Raw genomic sequence first — 18,907 nt, forward strand, 5'->3', positions numbered from 1 at the left:
GGCTGCGAGTGGACTCAGTAAACTGAAGAAAGTTGCAGAGAGGCAAAACACAGGACACATAAAACTGTTCCAACAGAGGTGTCAGGTTTTACTAACTGGATTATGAGTGAAAGTCAAAGCCATTAGACAGATTAGCCTGAGTCAACACAAAGTCTGACCTGTCACAGCTTCTCATATACAGCCAGTAAGACAAACACAATGTGATTTTCTGTCCTCATAAATGCAAATGACCAGAAGAAGCCGTGAAAATAAAGTGCCTTTCTAAAAAAGTTACAGTATCAAATCATTGGCCCTCTGCAGACGTAGCGTCTAGTGTCCAGATTAGCAGTTAGCCAAACTAGCACAACGCATTAAGAATGTGTCTAAATGATCCCTTGAATGGCAACTTTCCTTCTGAACATGCAAGTAACCAGTTACACAATTTGTTTTCCACAGACCTGAGCCAACACTTAACTTCATTACTGCAGGGCTGCTGTACTGGATCGCATTATATACAATAGGTACGCCTGACTACTTCCTGATGTGATTTAAGCAAATGGAACTTGATGCATTAGACTTTTTTTTTCTACTTGTGTTCAGAACAGCCTTAACCATGGTATGGATGTTCTATTTTTAATTTTAAGTAATGACTAGTCTTAAACAAAACAATAGAAACAACCGTTTTTTTTCAATGTAACTAACTTGAGATGTGCTCTGAATCTCTGCAGAGACATTAAGTGTGTCTGAACATTTTGTTGTCCTTATCTGTGTCTGTTTTCACTTAGCTTTGTGCGATGATGAATGGAGCACAGGGAGTTATGGATGGGTTAATTAGCAGTGAGAGCTCATCTCATTAGACAGTGAATGGAATCAACATGTCAGAGTTCTGATGACACATTCCTCCACAGACCTGCTGCAGCAGCGCTCCGTGTTTATTGGTTCGTTTATAGACTGTGACCACCTTCCCGCTGCATCATTACATCTCTGTGTCTACATCGCACAACACTCTTTTAACTGTAAACTTGCAAAATGACTTGATGTGTAATTTGCAACAATAAATATTTATATAACACCGATTATGCTGAAAAACTGCCTCAGCAGGATGCTAGCTAATGTTTCTCCCCCTTTACTGCAAACATATCCCAAAGACTTTCAGGAAATAATCAGAATGCATGAATATCATGTATGGAGCAGGAACAGAAAATATCCCAAAGGTACAGAAAACGATAAAAGAAAACAGATGCAGAAGGAATTTTAAAGCCTTACTGGTTGAATAAAGGGTCTCTGGAAATGTGGTTTGGTTCATCAGTTACTTTAAGATAAACTATGAAACATAGCCTACAAAGCCATAATTGATGCCATTAAGTAACCTTTAAAATCAAATCAAACAAATTAATTAAGTAAGTAAGTAACTCTATATATTGAAAAGGATTTCACAAAATGAAGGTCATGTAAATAAGGTAAAGAATCATTTTTAGAGGCATATTATGGAATATTATGTAAGTTATGTAAATCATACCTTCTGTTGAAAAACAGATTAATCACAGGAAATAATGTATCCAGCAAAGCAAAACTGAATTTGAATTCTACAATAATTACAAGTAATAATGACAAGACATCCACAACAACAGCAACAGGCACAACATCACACCTATGAAAGAACAGGTATTCAAAACTTTAAATATTTTTTTCCTCATGCCTGAAATTATCGAACAGTGAATAACTCAAAACCGAGTGGATCTCACTCCACATTCTAAAAATGTCAGGGCTAAGCATTGTAACATGTACCCATTTAACAACATATGTTAAAATTAGTTTTCAAAGTCACAACGAGGCAACACCGGGACGAAAATATGAAACATATTATATAAAATAACTTAATCCAACAACTAGTAAAATATTGTTACCTAAATCCCTAAAAAACCTAAGATGAAATTGAATAAAACATGTAAAAAATTCTTGAAATCTTACAAAAACAATTCAGTATTTTTTCATTGGAGATGATTTAAAAAATGTTGGTGTTCAGCAGATAAAGAAAAGAAAATTGCTACATAAAAATGTTCACTTGGTAATCAAATGACCGCATGTATTTTCACCAAAACTGTCGGACTGATTCTATTTCCACAGATAGATTCCCGTGTAAATGGTCAAATATCAGATGCAAAGTGTCTCCAATTTAGAATCTAATCTAGTTTGATCTCACTGAGTCATGGAGCAGGTGTGAATCCTTCTCCTTCCACACCGTCACACTGCTTATCTTTGACACGGGAAGCAATCCAGCAGCACGACACAGTCACATTTACATAGCACCTTGCTATCCTTTGACACGTCTTAATAATTTAATGATTCTGACAATTGGACATTACATTTCTTATTTTCTAATCAGAAAAACCACAGGAGCTTTCTCCATATTGGTCAAATACAGATCACTTGACAAATCATCCCCCCCTAGCTGGTTTAATGTCTCGTGCATATTCATAGCTTTTTTCAAATTTCCAATCAAAGTGGCTGGCAGGTCTCTGGTGTGAGCTGCGCCTCTCACTCTTCTATGAATCATTCATGCTGTTTAGCTCACAGTTGTTTGGGTGCATCTGGCTCGGGGAGGTATGGGGTTGGCCAAATGGAGAGGCCACATGGCGGCTCCAGATGTTTTGCTTTTGTATATGCACAGCTCATCAAAAACAACAAGCAGTGCCACCCTCGAGTCTCTGCCATCTGGGAGACACCAGACAACAGCTTCTCGTGCTCCCTGGTGAATTATTGGAGGGCTCTTTATTTTCAGGCAACCCTTTAATGCTACATTCAGCAACTATTAAGACAGGAACACCCAGTCGACTGTTGTAAATTATTGGGCAGCAGCCTGCTAATATGAACTCGTTATTCAGCTGAGGGGCCTAGATTCAAAAAGCAATGGGCCAGCTGAAGTGTCCTTGAGCAAGACAGCAAATCACCGCAGCTCTGAAAAAGGGGGTCTGACCTGCCTGTGTAAAAAAGGTAAAGCAGATTGACTTTGCTCTTTAGGGATCAATACAAAAAATGATTAACAATGCAGTTCCAACGCTAACTTCAGTTATTTTATTGAATGGCACAACAAACCAATCAAAGTAATGAGAGAAATATTTGAAAGCTGAAGTTCACTTTTCACACGAAGTTTTTGAATATCTGTCAGGTCACATTATTCCGCGTGCTGTGTTCTCTGCAGGCTCTTTGTGTCCAGCCCCCCTGAGCATATCACACCCATCCCAAGATCCCTGCCACTCTCAGTAAAATCATTATTTAGTCCTTTTGTAAGCAAGCAGTGTCCCAGATCACAAATTAATCTTTCATATGTTTCCAAGATCTAGCCTTCTGTAATCCCATCTGTATGAGACACAACAAAGCACAGCGAGCGCCCATGAATTATTCATTCATTTCTCATGAAAGGCTTTCGTTATGTCTGTCATGTTTCACTCTTGCAAGGAAAATCCATTGATCCTTGCCTTTTCTCTGACAACAAGAACAAACAAGCGACATCACTGGCTGTACATTTTCTCACACTCCGACAAACAGATCTGAGAAAAAATGCATGAACAATAAAGCAATGTATAATATGCATATATGCGCATAATGTGTACACACATTCCAAATGCTCACTCACACATACTGTACGCACACCACGTTAAACACATCGCTGTGCTTTTAACTAATAGCTGCAAGTGCAACCTTAGGGGAAATGTTTGAACTAGAACACAGCGTGGCACAGTGGATTAAGTCACATGTGCCTTGCCAGTAATCATTTATCTTCAGTAGTATTATAATGTAATGGGCATGTCTTCTTTCTGACAAGTTGCCTTCATAATTCAGTGCAAGACAATAGAGAAAACAGCATTGTTAACAAGAAAAGGCTTTAAATCACAAGCACGGAGTACATTTCCTGTGAAATATTCATGTGGAAAGTGTGTTTGTGTACAAGGAACAAAGGGCAGAGTGTTGTACATCAATGGACTGACAGTGCAGCGAGCTCCACGGAACGGGCTCTGCTTATTCCAGCTACGGTGCGCTGTGTATACAGTATAGGGGGTTGGTGCATGGGGGGAAGAGAGAGGGTCATTTATAATGTATAGGCCTGCTGGAGCGTGAGGTGTTGGGTCTGCTTAGGTTAGTGTGCATAGCTCTGTGTGGCTGGTCTTCACCTCCCTCCGAGCACTTGCCTTATTTACTTTAAAAGCTTTCCTCTGGAGCCTTGTTTGGGAACTTGGGAGGCTGGATGGATAAAGACAGATCCAATTCACTAATACCTCTATTTTTACAATGATGAGCCTATCGCCTTACAAGATTGGGAGTAGGCACAACTCTCCCTTTGAAAGTCGCGCAGCCTTGTAAGTCCACATTAGTGTCTTGTTACCTGCGATGTAATGAGGTTAGTCGGGCCGTTGTCTGCAGGGTGCTCCGGTAATGCTCTTGGCTCTCAGGTCGGAGGAATCTGACTGGATCCTGTTAAGAAAAGCACAGTGGCTTTATCTCCATTCACAGCAATGAAAAGCTAAGCATCAGATGCATTTAAAAACATTGCATATTAACTGCGCAACTACCATTAATCCGAGTGAAACCTGTAGCTTCTGCTATTCCTGTCACTCATGCTTATTTCATAGCACACTGCCGCTCTGATATGACAAGTTGCTTGTGCTGATTGTGTGTACTTGACTATGTAGATTATACAGCAGCTTGCAGGATAAGAGTGCTGTTGTTGGCCCAGGCTGCCTCCTCCCTGCCTGTCAGCGCCAAGCAGAGATGAGCTTGTGGCCCGTTCTGTCTGCTGTTAATCCTGCCTGTTCTGCTTTGTCAAAGCTGCTGTTTGAACAATGGAGCTGTCTTCTTGTCTGCTAATTTAGGAACAAACATTTGCCTGCGTAGCAAACAAGCTCTCCCAGGAAGTGCTATTAATAGGATAATTAAGCAGACGGTAATGAGCAGGATTACTGCTAATTATGACAAGATTTGTTTTGGCATTTGCCTGAGAGGCAGTGGAGTGTTAAAGTCTGCACAGGAGTTCATCACTGCAGCGAGCGAGTAGGCACCTGAGTAAACAGACTGGGACTCACTGGGGGTATGGGTGTGCTGCGTGCACGTGTGTGTCGGTGGGTGTGCTGGTGGAGGGGGGGCGGGATAAACAGAGGGAGGATAATAGCAAAAGCACAACAATGCCAGAGGTACTGCGAGGCCAGGCGAACACTTTGAAACAAGGTCAATCCAACCTGCCTCTGTGCGACCCACTGGCTGTGAGGGGCAGCTAGACCCTGTACACAGCGCCCATGTCCTGAAGCTAGTTTAAAAACGACCATCCACATTTCCCAGTCCGACGTGACGTCTTCATATATCTTGTTCTGTCTGACAAACATAACGATATTCAATTTACAATATTATGAAACAGAGAAAAGCAGCAGATTCTCACATTTGAGAAGCTGTAACCGGTCAACTAGTTTTTGTCATTCTACTAATTGATTAGTCAACCAATCATTTCTACCCTATTCCCCATATTTCTTGATTAACACAATACTATTCAAATTATTTTATAGGAGAATATCGGCACTATTTATAGTTTTACTATGATTGTTCATCTGCAACCTTTTCCTCTAGATACGGGCCGGCGACAACAGCAAAATATAATGATTATGAAAGTCTATTGATATATAAAGTAGTAGACTTAACAGAGTAAGAAGGACAGTAGACAAACTCATTAGACACACTTGTGTAATATCTGTTTAATGTTACCATCAGGACAACATCCGACTATGAAGGAAGCTTCCGATTAAAAAAACTCTATTGTGTACATTTAAGGAATGTTTCTCATATGGACTGATATAGCTTAACCTGTAAGCGTTCATTCAGATCACATTATCATTTCCTCCTCATATAATGTATATGTGACATTAATAAATTCAATGCTGGCTGTATAAACATATATTAACTTGTAAGAGGCTTATTTTTTTCTTCTGAATAAAATGCCTCACTTGCAGTTGACAGGAAAAAAATAATGTGAGCGAAGATGCAAATTCCTTTTTTCACAATACTCAAACAACTGCACAGCATTGTTTTCAAAGAGCTTTGTTAACTAGCCATTTTCCTGTCATTAGACGCTCAAAGAAGTTGTGTTTTGTTTGAAGTAAAAGTGGAATTCCTTTCATGTGCATAAAATAAGTGATCACTTTTTTTTGTTTCTCCTTTGCAGCAAACAAAGAGGGTGAAAGGGCAAAAGCGTTTTCCACAGTGTGTTCTTCGTTGTAGTTTTCTCTCACATAAGAAGTGATTCAATTAGACTGTTCCTACCTGTGAACACAGTAGTCAGAAGAATTAAACCATGGGGTGACTTAACCTTAATTCACAAGATTCAATCAAAAACTGACTACAAACAAGCCTAGTTGAGGTGAAGGGGAATCTTAATGCGATTGTAGCTAAAGCTCAGACAGTGAGCCGCCTCCATTAAAGCATGCCACACGGCCCAGCAGCTCTAGATAAGACAGCTGAGTCTGGGATTTAGAGCTTTGGCTTATCGTCATCTTCACACCACTGTCTCACCAAGAGCAGAGAACATGGCACCCAAATCCTCTCCGACTGAGAACCAAGTTTGTCTTTAGGCTGCAGGTGCAGCCCAAGTCGGGCACAGGTACACTAATGGGTTATAACTCTCAATTAGGACCTTGATCTCTCAGCCTCCTCCAAACACACAGCAGCTTTGGCACGCCAACAAGACTTTTCATTCCGTAGCAGAAGCTGGGATAAGATTATAGAGAGGGAGAGCTGTGTGGAGCACTGTTTCAGAAATAAAATTGCTTTTATTCCACCCAACATGTGTTCAGTGAGATTAAGGCATAATCTTACAACGTTTAATAAGAGCCCGTTTGTGGCCTTCCGGCTGAGGCAGAAAAAGTGGAGCATGCCTGCTCTACTTTAAATCCTGTTTATTGAATTATAAAGAACCTTAAAGGATCAGGAATGTGACTCATACATATAAATATTGTATGGTATTTTTACGTCAAAGTACGTCACTGAGTAAAGTATGTGGTGTGAAAAAAACTTTTTACATCCAGAAATTTAATTTTCAAAATATAAATTGACAAAATAAGAGCTATATAAGGAATATTCAGGGGTATAGAATATGGTTTATTTCATGAAAATGTATACAAAAAGGTGCAATATCAATTAGCAAAGGATGTTGGCTAGAACATGAGTGATGATCCTTTTATTTAAGATTCAACATTAAAGAGAAAAATGATAAAAAAACAATATATGCAGAAGATTTGCCACGACAACCTACATCCAAATCCTGCTCTATTCTCAAACATAAGGCCATATTGGAAATCCCTAACCTCAATTTATGTAATCCAAAGCCCTTGCATGAACTTCAGCTTGAGCTCTGGCTTTCAAGAGGTATTTGGAAGTTAAAGTCTCAGATCAGATTTGGACAGATTAGAATTAAGAGTTGGAAGTCTGGGAGGGGTGGATATGAGGATTTGCACTGCTCCACGAGACGGCCCTGTCAGTGATAAGTTATACTGAGCCACGGGTAAGAGGATTGCCCAGACTAATCCGAATCAAAAGACATACCATGTGAATTACATCCCGAAACAGGTTCGCTTACAGAGATTAGAAACCTGCATGTAAATCCTGTCATACTCTACTTGGCGCCGGAAGATGAGCCTGAAAGAACAAACACAAACATGTGCTTTGTACCCAGCTGCAACTGCTGGCACCAGGTCGGCTACCAGAAATCGTTGGTTTCCTTGATTACAGCTTTATTCTTTCCTATTTTTTAGAAGATTAGATGTTCATAGATGCGACTATCTAGGCCAGGCGCACTAATTATTCCCACCACATCCAAGAAAGTGCTTATACTGAGGGTTGAGAATAACCCTGCGCTAGTGTACTGACACCCACATAGCAGCCTGTTCACCCCTCCTTTTCTCTTTCTCACCAGTCCTCCCTCCCACCATTACGAAGCTAAGCTCTAGTTCAATGAAGCATTTATTTATCTTCCTGTTTGACATGGGTGATTCTATCAAGGCATCTGGCAGCAAGCGCTGTATTACAAGGCTTTCTGTTGAGACGTCAAAGAATGTTACTCTCTGCCATAGTGAAAGAAAAAAAATAGCTCGCATTTTTTTTTTTTTTTCTTTCTCCAGAAGTACTGAACAAACAAGACTTGTATCCCTGGCCCAGAAATGCTTCAAAGAGCACATGTCTGCTGGGACTGGATGTGAAATGTAGAGCACTGCTGGCTGCTTAGCTTTGCATTTCAGCCAGAGCAAGCTCATAAGAGCACTGCAGAAATCTGGGCAGATCTGTAAGCCGGTGAGAGTAAAGTGTGAGGCACAACTTTTGCTCACTGCAACACCTACAGAAGGTGGAAACATGCTACTGCAAAAATGACAACTGCAGTTTCATAACTTATCCGCTGCTCACATATTTCATCCTGACTGAACTGCATGCTCATTGCTGTGGGTAATAAGACACAGTGATCCCAGAAGCCTTTTGAGTTACACAGGGCCGTAGCTACACGCTACTGATACAAACTGATGAATAATATCTCAGCTTAAAGATTGAATGAATCTGTTGGGCCCTCATGTGTACATGGGAGATATACTATGGTTATTACCCTACACATCACGCCTTGTGAAAAATGCAGCAAAGCAAAGCAATTTTGTTGTAGATTGAATGGATGTAAATGCTTTAGGGCACAGTGTAAATGGAGAGCACTGAGACGAAAGCAGTAGGAGCCGGCATAAGAAAAACCATCAAGCGGTGGTGCAAAACTCTCGGCAGTGCTATGAAGCATGCCGAATAGAGGTCTCTCGCTGCAGTATAACGGCTCATAAAGCCGCAAATGGTATTTCCACTTCATTCAGTCTCAGGGCCAGGTTCCAAGCAGCTCCTCAACGATGGAATTGAACCCATTAGCAATCGATTAAAGAACCAGCAGGCAGTCACCACTCTGCCTGCAGGCGGCACCGGGTACGGCGGGGGCTGGGGCCCGTCGGCCAGCTGAGGCTCCCGGGGATTGGAGGTTCAAATCTTTGTTTATGTAGAAATAGTGGCGCGCACTTTAACCTTGGATTCCGCCCCCGCGGAGCAGATTAAGACTGTCAGATTGTGAGCGGGTAGTGCTCAGACATGCAGTGCGTTGGCGGCTTTTGATTGACACATCACATCACTGACGCACAAGGTACAACCCGGGATAAGACTGCACCCACAGGACACCTGTGACTCCTCCAGAGACGGTGCGTTACCAATTGGATGAGCATATTCATAAGTCCTATCGAATCTTTGAGCTGTGGATATTTACCCAGACCATGAGATATGAATGATGAACCATTTGACCTTTGGAGACGGATTAGAATTTCAATCAAGTGACCACAAACCAATCCATAAAACTTCATGAAAATGGAGGGTGGAGTCATGTAATTACCTGAGGCTTAAAAGATCTTTCTCTGGCTTTTTGTTTTTACTAGTCCTGTTAGCACATAGTGAACATAAAAAGGTGTAGTAAATGTATACAAGAGAATTCATTCTACTCTCCTTCATCCCATACTATATATGCTCCATACATAGCAGCCTGTCAGCTTTTGTTCTTGGGGCCGACCTTTGTCTGCTCGGGCCTCATAACTGACATTTTCAATTACACTGCAAACAACTTATCAATATGCATGGATTTCCAAGCCAATATCAGAGCAAACAGAGTCGTTTGGAGAGCCGAGTCTGTCAGGGGAGAGAAATAGGGCAGACATGTCAAGGTCAGGATTTTGTTAATGAGGGACGGGCCGCTGAATAATTGAATGGGCTGAGCAGTATCGACTGTTGAAGCAGAAGCGTTTAAAGCGTTGCCGATCGTTAAGGAAAATCCTCCCAGCACTTTATGTTCCATGGCAGTAATTTATGCACGGGCATCCGAGCGGGTGCCCTATGGTTCACAGCACTGAATGCACAAAGCAATGAGTGGATTAGCCAAGCACACTCTAGAAACAGCAGCCAAGCGTGCAAGTCATTCCTGTGGATGAAGTAATGGCTCTGGCAGTGCAATTATTCAGCTGTGCATTTTAAATACCCAGACAAATGGCATCGAGAGAAGCGTTGAATATTTGCTCCGTGTACCTAGCAAAACCATTGAATAATAGCTAATCGTGAACAGAATGTCGAGGCTGAAAGTGATCAATCTGATCTATCACACAAAGCGCACTCAAAAGAGGGTGATCCAGAGTAAAGGAAACATAACATGTGATTTAATTTCATACTGTGTACTTTGCAAACAAGTTCCCGGGGGGGAAAAAAACAACAATGTGACAAATGACTAGACTGATGACATCAGCTGGAACCGCCGGATTCCCTGGCAGACACGACTGTGATATTTGGCCACAGAAAACAAATTCTGATAATTGTGGGATCAAAGCAGCTGATGTAAATGCGTGTAAACAAGCTAAGTAATACTACTTTAGCCAAATGCCCCCTTTTGTTTGAGCGCAATCTCGGCCATTTTTAATCTGCACCAAGAGTTGCTCAAGCTGTTGTTGTTGCTGCAACACACTCGAGCAGTTCTCCCGCCTTTAAGCCTCCACCCCTCTCTCCTCTCTGTAGGTTGGGAGCTTTGGAGGGGGGGCTTCTAATCCCTCTATGTAATTACTGCTCCCTGCAATGGCCAGACCATCTCTGTGTAAATCAGATTAGCTGACCTAAATCGCTCTCGTTTCTCTCTACCCCATCAAACAATTCCTTATCTACACCCAGAGAGCTAAACAACACACAGACACCACTCCTCCAACCTTCCGCCCCCAAAGACACGGCCTGTTTATTTGATCAGCGCAGGAAAGCAAACAGTTTCTCCATGATACACAAACAGGCTGGGCTGGGCCGGCCCTGCTGGGTGGCCAGAGAGCAAAGGGGTAGGGCTGAGTCGCTGGCAGGGCTGAAGACAGGCCGATAACCGCCTCCATCACGTCCACAACCTCCATGCTGGGGCATTAAAAGCAAAAGGAAGCGAGGCAGACACATAACATGAACAACAATGTAACTCACTGCGCGGTAAATAAAGGTCACCGAACATGATAGAGATGTATTACTTCTCTCTCTCTCTGCCGCCTCCGCCGCTCCTTCCCATCCAATTTATTCCTCAGGTCATACATTTACAACTTTGAGAGGAGGAGGAGGAGGAGGAGGAGGGGGGGGGGGGTTATAGAGAGGAAATGCTGCTCTTCAGTGGGAATAGAGACAGGCTAAAGTAAAGAGGGGGAACAAATGAGGTCTGTGATCCTGCTGTCCCCTCCTCTCCCCCCGTCTCCCTCCCGAGCCCCAATCAGGCTGAACCACTGCTCTCAGCGCGACAGCCAGGCCTTTGTTGCTGTCTGAATGGAGGTTAAATATCCCTCGAAATCAGAGCTCTTTGGCTTTCTGGACGCATAGTCAGAGACCCAGTGCCTTTCACATGCTAATGCCCCTGTTTTTGATTTCCTTTGTAACCATGGTTAGACAGCGGTATCATGCTAAAGGGGCGATGAATAAAGCCGGTGAATTTGTTTTTTCTCAGCCCCCCCCCCTCTCTCTCTCTCTCCTCTTTTCTCCCATCCCTCTCCCCTTTCCCCCCCTCTCCCTCTTTTATCACCATCTCTTCGAGCCAGCCCACATTCCATCCCCCTCCTGCAGGGGTTTAAAAAAGCACAGATGGTCTCTCCTGACCTGCTATTCATCATTGTGTCAAAAGCTTTGTCAGAATAATGCTGCACAACAACAGGCTGAAGGATTTTATTTGTTTCTATTGATGAGGCCCGTTAATTTCACAGACGTCTCATTAGGCTTAAACCACCAATTAATTTCTTTTGTTCTCATTAAATGGCTAATTCTAAACATGAACCGAACTGACAATGAGCACTACTCAGAGCCAAAGCCAGACAGCGCTGCTCCCGCCACGTAGCCACCAGAGCGTGAAGCAGGCAGGTAGAGGGGGAAATTGAAGAGCAGGAGGGAGCATGAGATGGAGGGGGGGGGGGGGGGGAGTGGTGGCAAGAACAGGGAAGAGCGAGGGAGCGCCCTGACAACAGCCTCTGTTAATTTGTAGACGCCTTTAACACTAGGCATGGATGGCAACTCATTAACTGCTTGCAGATTTTTTTTTTCCTGTCAGAGGATCAAGTGGCCCTCAGGAGTAAAGGTTGCAATCATCTGTTGGTGGCAGCAGCCAACACTCGTATTTGAATAAAAGCAAAAATAAAAAATGATAACAGAATAAATCAAAATACAAATGGGAACAAAAGAAAAAAAGCAAAGTGCAGACTGGGAACTAAGGTAGTAATTTTTATATTGGAAGTGTGTTCACAAAAGCCATCCTGTGCCTGCACTCCATTATAGCAGTGCAAGCTGTCATTATGGCCAAGGATATATGGAAGCCTCATAATATCCAGAGATTGGTAGTTTGTTAGACAGCACTGTACAATTTGCTGCAGCCTTGAAGGATCCTTGAGCCTCTCTTGACAATTTACCGAGGGAATTGCCGGAGCGTTGCCTTTTGTCTGGTGGAGACACAGGGGCAATTATCCAGCCTCCTGTAATGTTTCCCTGACTTTAATCTCCTGGCTGAGAGCGTAAAGCAGAATGGGTAAGGTTTCAGAGTGCCTCTGGGTTCTATTAACACACAACTGCTGTTTCTGTTCAGGCCAGGCAGCCAAGAGAGGACTGCAATCTGACAGACAGGCCTCCCCTGGGCTTTTAGGGAGAAAACATGATTATGTCATAATATATTTTCGAATAGAGATCCATTTGAAAGATTGCCCCTCTGTCTTTTCAATCTAACATGGCTCTGCTTTTGTCAGGCGCAGTGGGAGCACTGGGAATGACAGATGCTTCAATGAACCAAACAGGAATAGAAATAAAGTGTTTACCAGGAAAAAAAATTAATTCACCAGAGACCGGAAGCAGGGGCAAGAAATCTAGTTTCACTAACAATTTCATCAAATGAATCTCATTAGTCTGGTGTCAACATTTTCCTGGGTTTACCTAAAAGTAAATACCCTGCAGAGCAGTCTTGATCGTAAAATCATGTCCATGGTTTTACTCATAACTCACAACTGTCCCCATAAAGACAAAAACAGTACATTTCAGCAGAACATTAGAGCTGCAACAATAAGTCTATAGTTGATAAATATGTATTGACAAGAACATAACAGCCAACATTTTAAAATCAAATCCCAGCGCCTCAAAGGCTTTTCTTTGTTATAAATGATAGTAACCTGAATACCTTTGGGTTATGTACTGGTAGTTGAATAAAACATAACATTTGAATAAATCTCCTTGGGCGGTGGAAAATTAAAACGGGCATTTTCCACTATTTTCAAACAATGTATCCACTAATACAAATCAACAATGCTACTGACCACTGAATTTTATATAATGGTGGTCAAGATAGAAACTTTTTCTTAACAAAATGTTTTTATCCTGAGGCCCCGTAGGTGTATCACTTTGTGGCAGAGAATAACACTTGAGCTTCAAGTAGTATTTGAACAGGGCGGAGCTCTCCAGCACAGAGATCATGCAGCCACTTCACTACTTATATGTGTGAGAGCTTTCCAAAAACGCCAAGAGACAAGGGTGGACAATCTTGTGATCAATGTATAGGCCTTTAGAGTGTAGGCTGCTCTCTGCACCTCTCCAGTGAGGACTACAGTGCACTACAGCAATACTGAGATGAGAGCATTTTTCTGCGAGCAGAGCAACAGCTCCATGTGTTGCCGAACAGAGCGTGAAATGTTACATATGAGACAGTCACGTTTCTCCAATAATGGGCAAAAAATATGAACTTTCCCTCACACTAGTCAATCTACTGTGCTGAGAGAACGCTACAAGGCTGGACTCTAAACTCAGCAGCTCCTGTGAAATTATAATTAGGATATGTGCCCTGAAGTAGACCAACGAACGATTCTTCAATTCAAACTATTCAAAGTAGTCTACCACTACATGGATAACTTTGATCGTCATTTTGTCATGATTATCTGACAACAGATCATCAGGGCACATTATTTTAGGTTGAAAAAGTGCACATGTGTATGGGATTGTGATGACATCATTATTATAATTTAAGAGAAAATCAGTTAGATTTTTTTCTGTGAAAATCAGTAGAAATGTTGAACCACATTATTTATTTATTTTCAACACAAAAGGACACAAGTGAGTGTAAAATGTATCTGGAGCTGTTGACACATCAGCTGATTCCAGCCACTCACCCACTGAAGGCTTCACAGGTGGCTGTTGCGACGTTTCCTCTGGAGCACGTGAGGTTATCTTCAATGAATGGCAGCTGCAATGGATCCCAGTAGTGACAACTCTTCACGGCGTCAACACGTCTATGAAACAATATTGAATCACCCCCTGCAGCACATTCCACCTCCCTGTTGGTCAGACCACATGGCTAAATTCATCACTTCCGTCCTGGATTCAAGACTTCCGGTTAGCGCGACTCGAACACGAACAGCTAATCCGCAGCTGGAACAGTTGCTCTAGCCTAGGTAAATACATCTAGTTGCTCTGATAAAACCAACAGGATCGAGAAGACAAGTGCACGTGGTTTAATTGTAATTAGATGGGCGGAATTGTACTTTTTTCATTATTTATAATTTACACTTTTAAAAATGTTATCAGGAAATAGTATGTGTCGACGATTTATAATGTGGAGCTGATGATGTGCAACCGCAACAATAGACTAAGGGCGATTTTCTATCACAATATAGGCAATTTTATATCTCGATAATTATATATATATATATATATATATATATATATATATATATATATATATATATATATATATATATATATCAGATATAGCATGTTTTCTAGTAATTAATTAAATAGTCTATGAAATAACAAGGTTTTGCAGACTCGTGTGTGAATTACAAATAACAGAACTGACTACTTTCTCATTTAATTAAGAAGACATAATTGTGTGTCACAGTATTTTGATATATGATTTCATCACGTTTTATCATTGAAAGATGATAAATTACCATATTGAATTATTGCCCAGCCCTACCAATATGTACGGCAGACACTGATGGTTGCATGTTTTTCTTATTAATTCATCAATAAAGTTAAAGGAACCACTACATACTATTCCATAAATATGTCCTTTATCTCTTACATTACTTTAACAAAAGTACAGTGTTATGTATAACTGTAGTGCATTCAATTTACTGAACAATGGCTGTCCCATCTTATTCAACAGTCCCAGAGAGAACAACAGACAGGAGGCCCGATGCAATTTAGGAAATTTGCAGTAAGTAATATATTGGTCCTAGACTGTATTTATTACATGGTGTTGAATCAACAAAGACGATAATTATTGACACTAACTGAGATAAATCTATATTAACTACTTAGGAAATATAGGCCTACAAGCATTTGATATTAAGTGGACAATCCCGTTCTTTTAATTCGGAGTATGTGCTCAAGCTGTTAATCAGATTTATAAAATTAAATTAAAAATCTTACAAGCAAACACAGACAGAAGACTGGGCCAAAGGGAAATCCAGCTCCCACCACTTTAGCTCAATGCCACTATTTCCTCTGTAATTAGTCATGTTGCTATACACCTCCAGCTGTGCCTGACTCAAAGAATGTGTGTGGAAATATAATTACCATGTTAGCATAATGCACATAATAAAGAAGTACTTGTAGTTGTCTTGATCTCAACATCAAAGAGTATGTTGGTTCCTTCTCAGGGCATTAGTATCATACAAATCTAATTACTCTGGGTATTGAATTACTGAGTTTTAGTGGACACTTGGAACAAATACAAAGGAATGTTCCGACTGGCCTTCCAGTGGAAAACGGCCATTGCAAAAAGGGCAGGAATGAGAAGATGGTGAAATAACATACTGATAATGTGTGGTCATCTGCTCCTCAGGACACATCAGGAGGAATTAAGTTTTCCCATCTTCTTGGCCCTCCAGCTGCGGTGACACAAACCTGCCCAGTGCAGACAGTCCCTTGACCTCAATATCTAAAATAGCATCCAGTCCATTACTGTGCCCATGTCCTCTGACTAAGCTCTGAGACTCCACGGGGTGAAGTGCAACATCAAGTTCTCATGTAGAAAAGTCCTGTGAACATCAGTAGTCTGAACACAGCAGCGGCAGCAAAAGCAGCAGCAATCCAGCCTAATCCAAATGAATCCGGGTCTCGCAGGTTTGTTCATCCTGGTTGGAGGGTGATGACTGCTCTGCTCTGCTGGGGTGCTTATCTGCTGTCAGTGGTCGGTGGCTGTACAGGCCCCGTGTTATCAGGGCTCAGCCTGCTCAGGGATTGGAGGGCCCATGGAAAGTAAACATAGAACCTGTCCTTTGCTTATCTATCCTGTGAGAGAGAGAGAGTGTGTCAGTGTGAGGGAGATGCACAGAGAGAGAAGCTTGTTTCCATGGCAACCTCCTCCTTTAACCCCCCCACCCCTCTTCTCTAGAGGAGAACCCTGGTGGTCTTTGTGTAATGCGATTCCACTAGAATGCACTGTGGATTAGAGCTGCACTGCCTTCGGGCCCTAGGCAGGGCAACAGTGAAGACATTATTACCCAGATCAAATGCTGTAATCACTAGGCACTGGGGGCTTTGACATCCATTGCAGATAAAACCTACGACTGGCAATACTCAGGTGATTAGGGGATTATTATTCTGCATTTCAGCACGGTGCCAGTCCCTAGCTGTTAGAAAGAAAAAAAAAAAAGAAAAAAAACCCTGATTTTCTGTGTGATGGATGGGGGAGGGCAGAAACAGAAAGCCAGCCAAAAGAACCAGCCAGGATTCTGGTGGACTGTGATCAATGCCTGGCAACTACAAAAAAAAAAAGCATTCAGTGTTTTGCATGTGCAAGCCCACATATTGGCCTACCAGACCCCTCTTGCTTTTCTGTATGGTCTTTAAGTCTTGGAAGTAAGAAGTAGATATTTTGACTGTTCTTATGTTTAGAGCTGCTGTAAAACACTTAAGCCACTCTAGTTTCTTAGTCGGCAGTGTAGCCCTCCTCTAAATAGAACAAGGCAGCATGGGCTTTCGCATGAGAACCTGCTGAAAGCCCTCCATTGAGAGGTAGATCAGCGGAAGGCGAGACAATGACCCCCTCAGTGTCCAGCAATAGCTACTCAGAGGTACAACCTTTCATCTGCAGATATTCCACTGTTTGATTAAGTGAGGAATACAATTCTACTTGAGCAAGGAGCGTAAGCTACAAATGCACACAGGAAGTACACACTTCAGCAATGTGGGAAAAGAAAGACTATAGCTTTTAACAAATGAGCCCGTGAGAGCGGAGCACGGCGGCTGGCTCCATCCTGAAAGCATCCGGCCCCGCTTTTATAATCTAACAACAACATCTCTGAAGAGGCAGCCATACGAAGGGCTCACAGCTCCACGCACAGAGTCCTAAAAGAGCCTTGCTCTGGAGTGGAAGGACCAGGCCATTCACCTCATCCAGTCCAAAAGAACTCAAGTACCAAAAGTCTACTCAAGAGAACTTCAGAGCAGTGTTTGCGTCATATTTCTGAAGTGGCACTGCAAAGAAATCTCTGCCTCATTGTAGCACACTGTGGTTTCAGTGCTGTCACCATACATAGATACAACCCTGAAAAAGATGGTGGCTGACAGTGACCACAGTTACAGTACACTGTGACTTTGAAAGCTGCAACAAGTCAGTACTTTTTTTGAGTTAAAGCCATTGCCAGAGTTCCCTAGCAGCCTCTCAAACAGCACCCAGACTGTCTTCCTCTCATGTCTGCGGTTCTCCTGAGACAGTTGTCACGTCCTATCTGGATGCATTTACAGCCATTTACTGTCAAGGAGAGCCTGTGAGTAAGTCTGTATCTACATTAGATGCCGACTAGAGCAAGGGAGAGCCCTAAGTAGCAGCACACAAGGCAATGTACACTTTGAGGACACATTTCTGGTTTACAGTTAACCCAGGAGACATTCAGCATGTCAGTTCATGCGGTGTATTTCCCCTTAGTTCCTGGTGCAGTCAATCACCCCTTCAGCTGGTTTACACTCCCTGTCCCACTGCAGCAAATATCAATCGAAAACCGCCTTACTTAAAGGAATAGTTTGACACTTTGAGAAATGAGCTCCGTTGTCTTCATGCCGAGAATTGGATGAGAAGATTGATACTACTCCCCAGGCTCATGTATGGTAAACATGAAGCAACAGCCAGCAGCCAGTTAGCTTAGCATTAAGAGAACAGGGGGAAACAGCTAGCCTGGCTTTGTCCAAAGTCTGGCTATAAACACCTTTAAAGCTCACTAATTAACAATGTATACATTATTTGTTTAATTAAAAAATCTGAATGTAAAAACAACACATTATGATGGGGTAAGGAGCTTCCTTGAGGCTCGTCATCACTGTGCCATTGGAGATTCAAGTAAACTACTACGCCTTAGAGTCTAGAGTAGCAGATTCTATTACCTAGGTCCAGCAGTTTTTTCCTGCTTTCAATCTTTATGTCTTCTTCTTCAAATTTACTTAACACGAGCCATGGGAGTAGTGTCAATCTTCTCATCTAACTCTCGGCAAGAAAGCAACTAAGCTTGTTTCCCCGCCAAAAAAGAAAAATATTCCATTAAAAAGGTGCAACAGAAGCAAGGCACCAGCACTATAGAAATTCAGCCAAGATGATTTTCTTTATATAAAAACAGTTTATTGATTTATCAACAACTGTCAACTGTACAATCCTTAAGGATGATGACACGTGTATGCTACACAGTCTGTGTGTTTATGCAGAGACCATTCTTGTCTATGAGAAGATTGTAGTCAAACATTATGAAATACTGAAGAAAGCAAACAGAGCATACTCAAAATGTCAAATGTGGTAATGGCTTTGCCTGCCACCTTCATGAGTAACCATGTAAGTCCTGCACATCAGTCACAGAGAGAGTCA

General features: G+C 42.0%; 1 protein-coding gene across 1 annotated transcript in view; it reads right to left on the reverse strand.

The window, feature by feature from the left end:
- ddb2 (damage-specific DNA binding protein 2) overlaps positions 1-14,314 on the reverse strand; it is a 66,926-nt gene extending 52,612 nt beyond the window's left edge. Inside the window, exons 1-2 of the mRNA XM_068723265.1 lie at positions 14,217-14,314; positions 4,364-4,452 (exon numbers count right to left, since the gene is read on the reverse strand). The gene's annotated coding sequence lies outside the window, so the exon portion shown is untranslated. The remainder of the gene's footprint in view (positions 1-4,363; positions 4,453-14,216) is intronic.
- Between the last annotated feature and the right edge of the window lie 4,593 nt (positions 14,315-18,907).

Source organism: Cebidichthys violaceus, unplaced genomic scaffold (assembly GCF_023349555.1).
Source record: "Cebidichthys violaceus isolate CVI_PGR_0920_01 unplaced genomic scaffold, fCebVio1.0.p SCAF_3, whole genome shotgun sequence".
NCBI classification, from domain to species: domain Eukaryota; kingdom Metazoa; phylum Chordata; class Actinopteri; order Perciformes; family Stichaeidae; genus Cebidichthys; species Cebidichthys violaceus.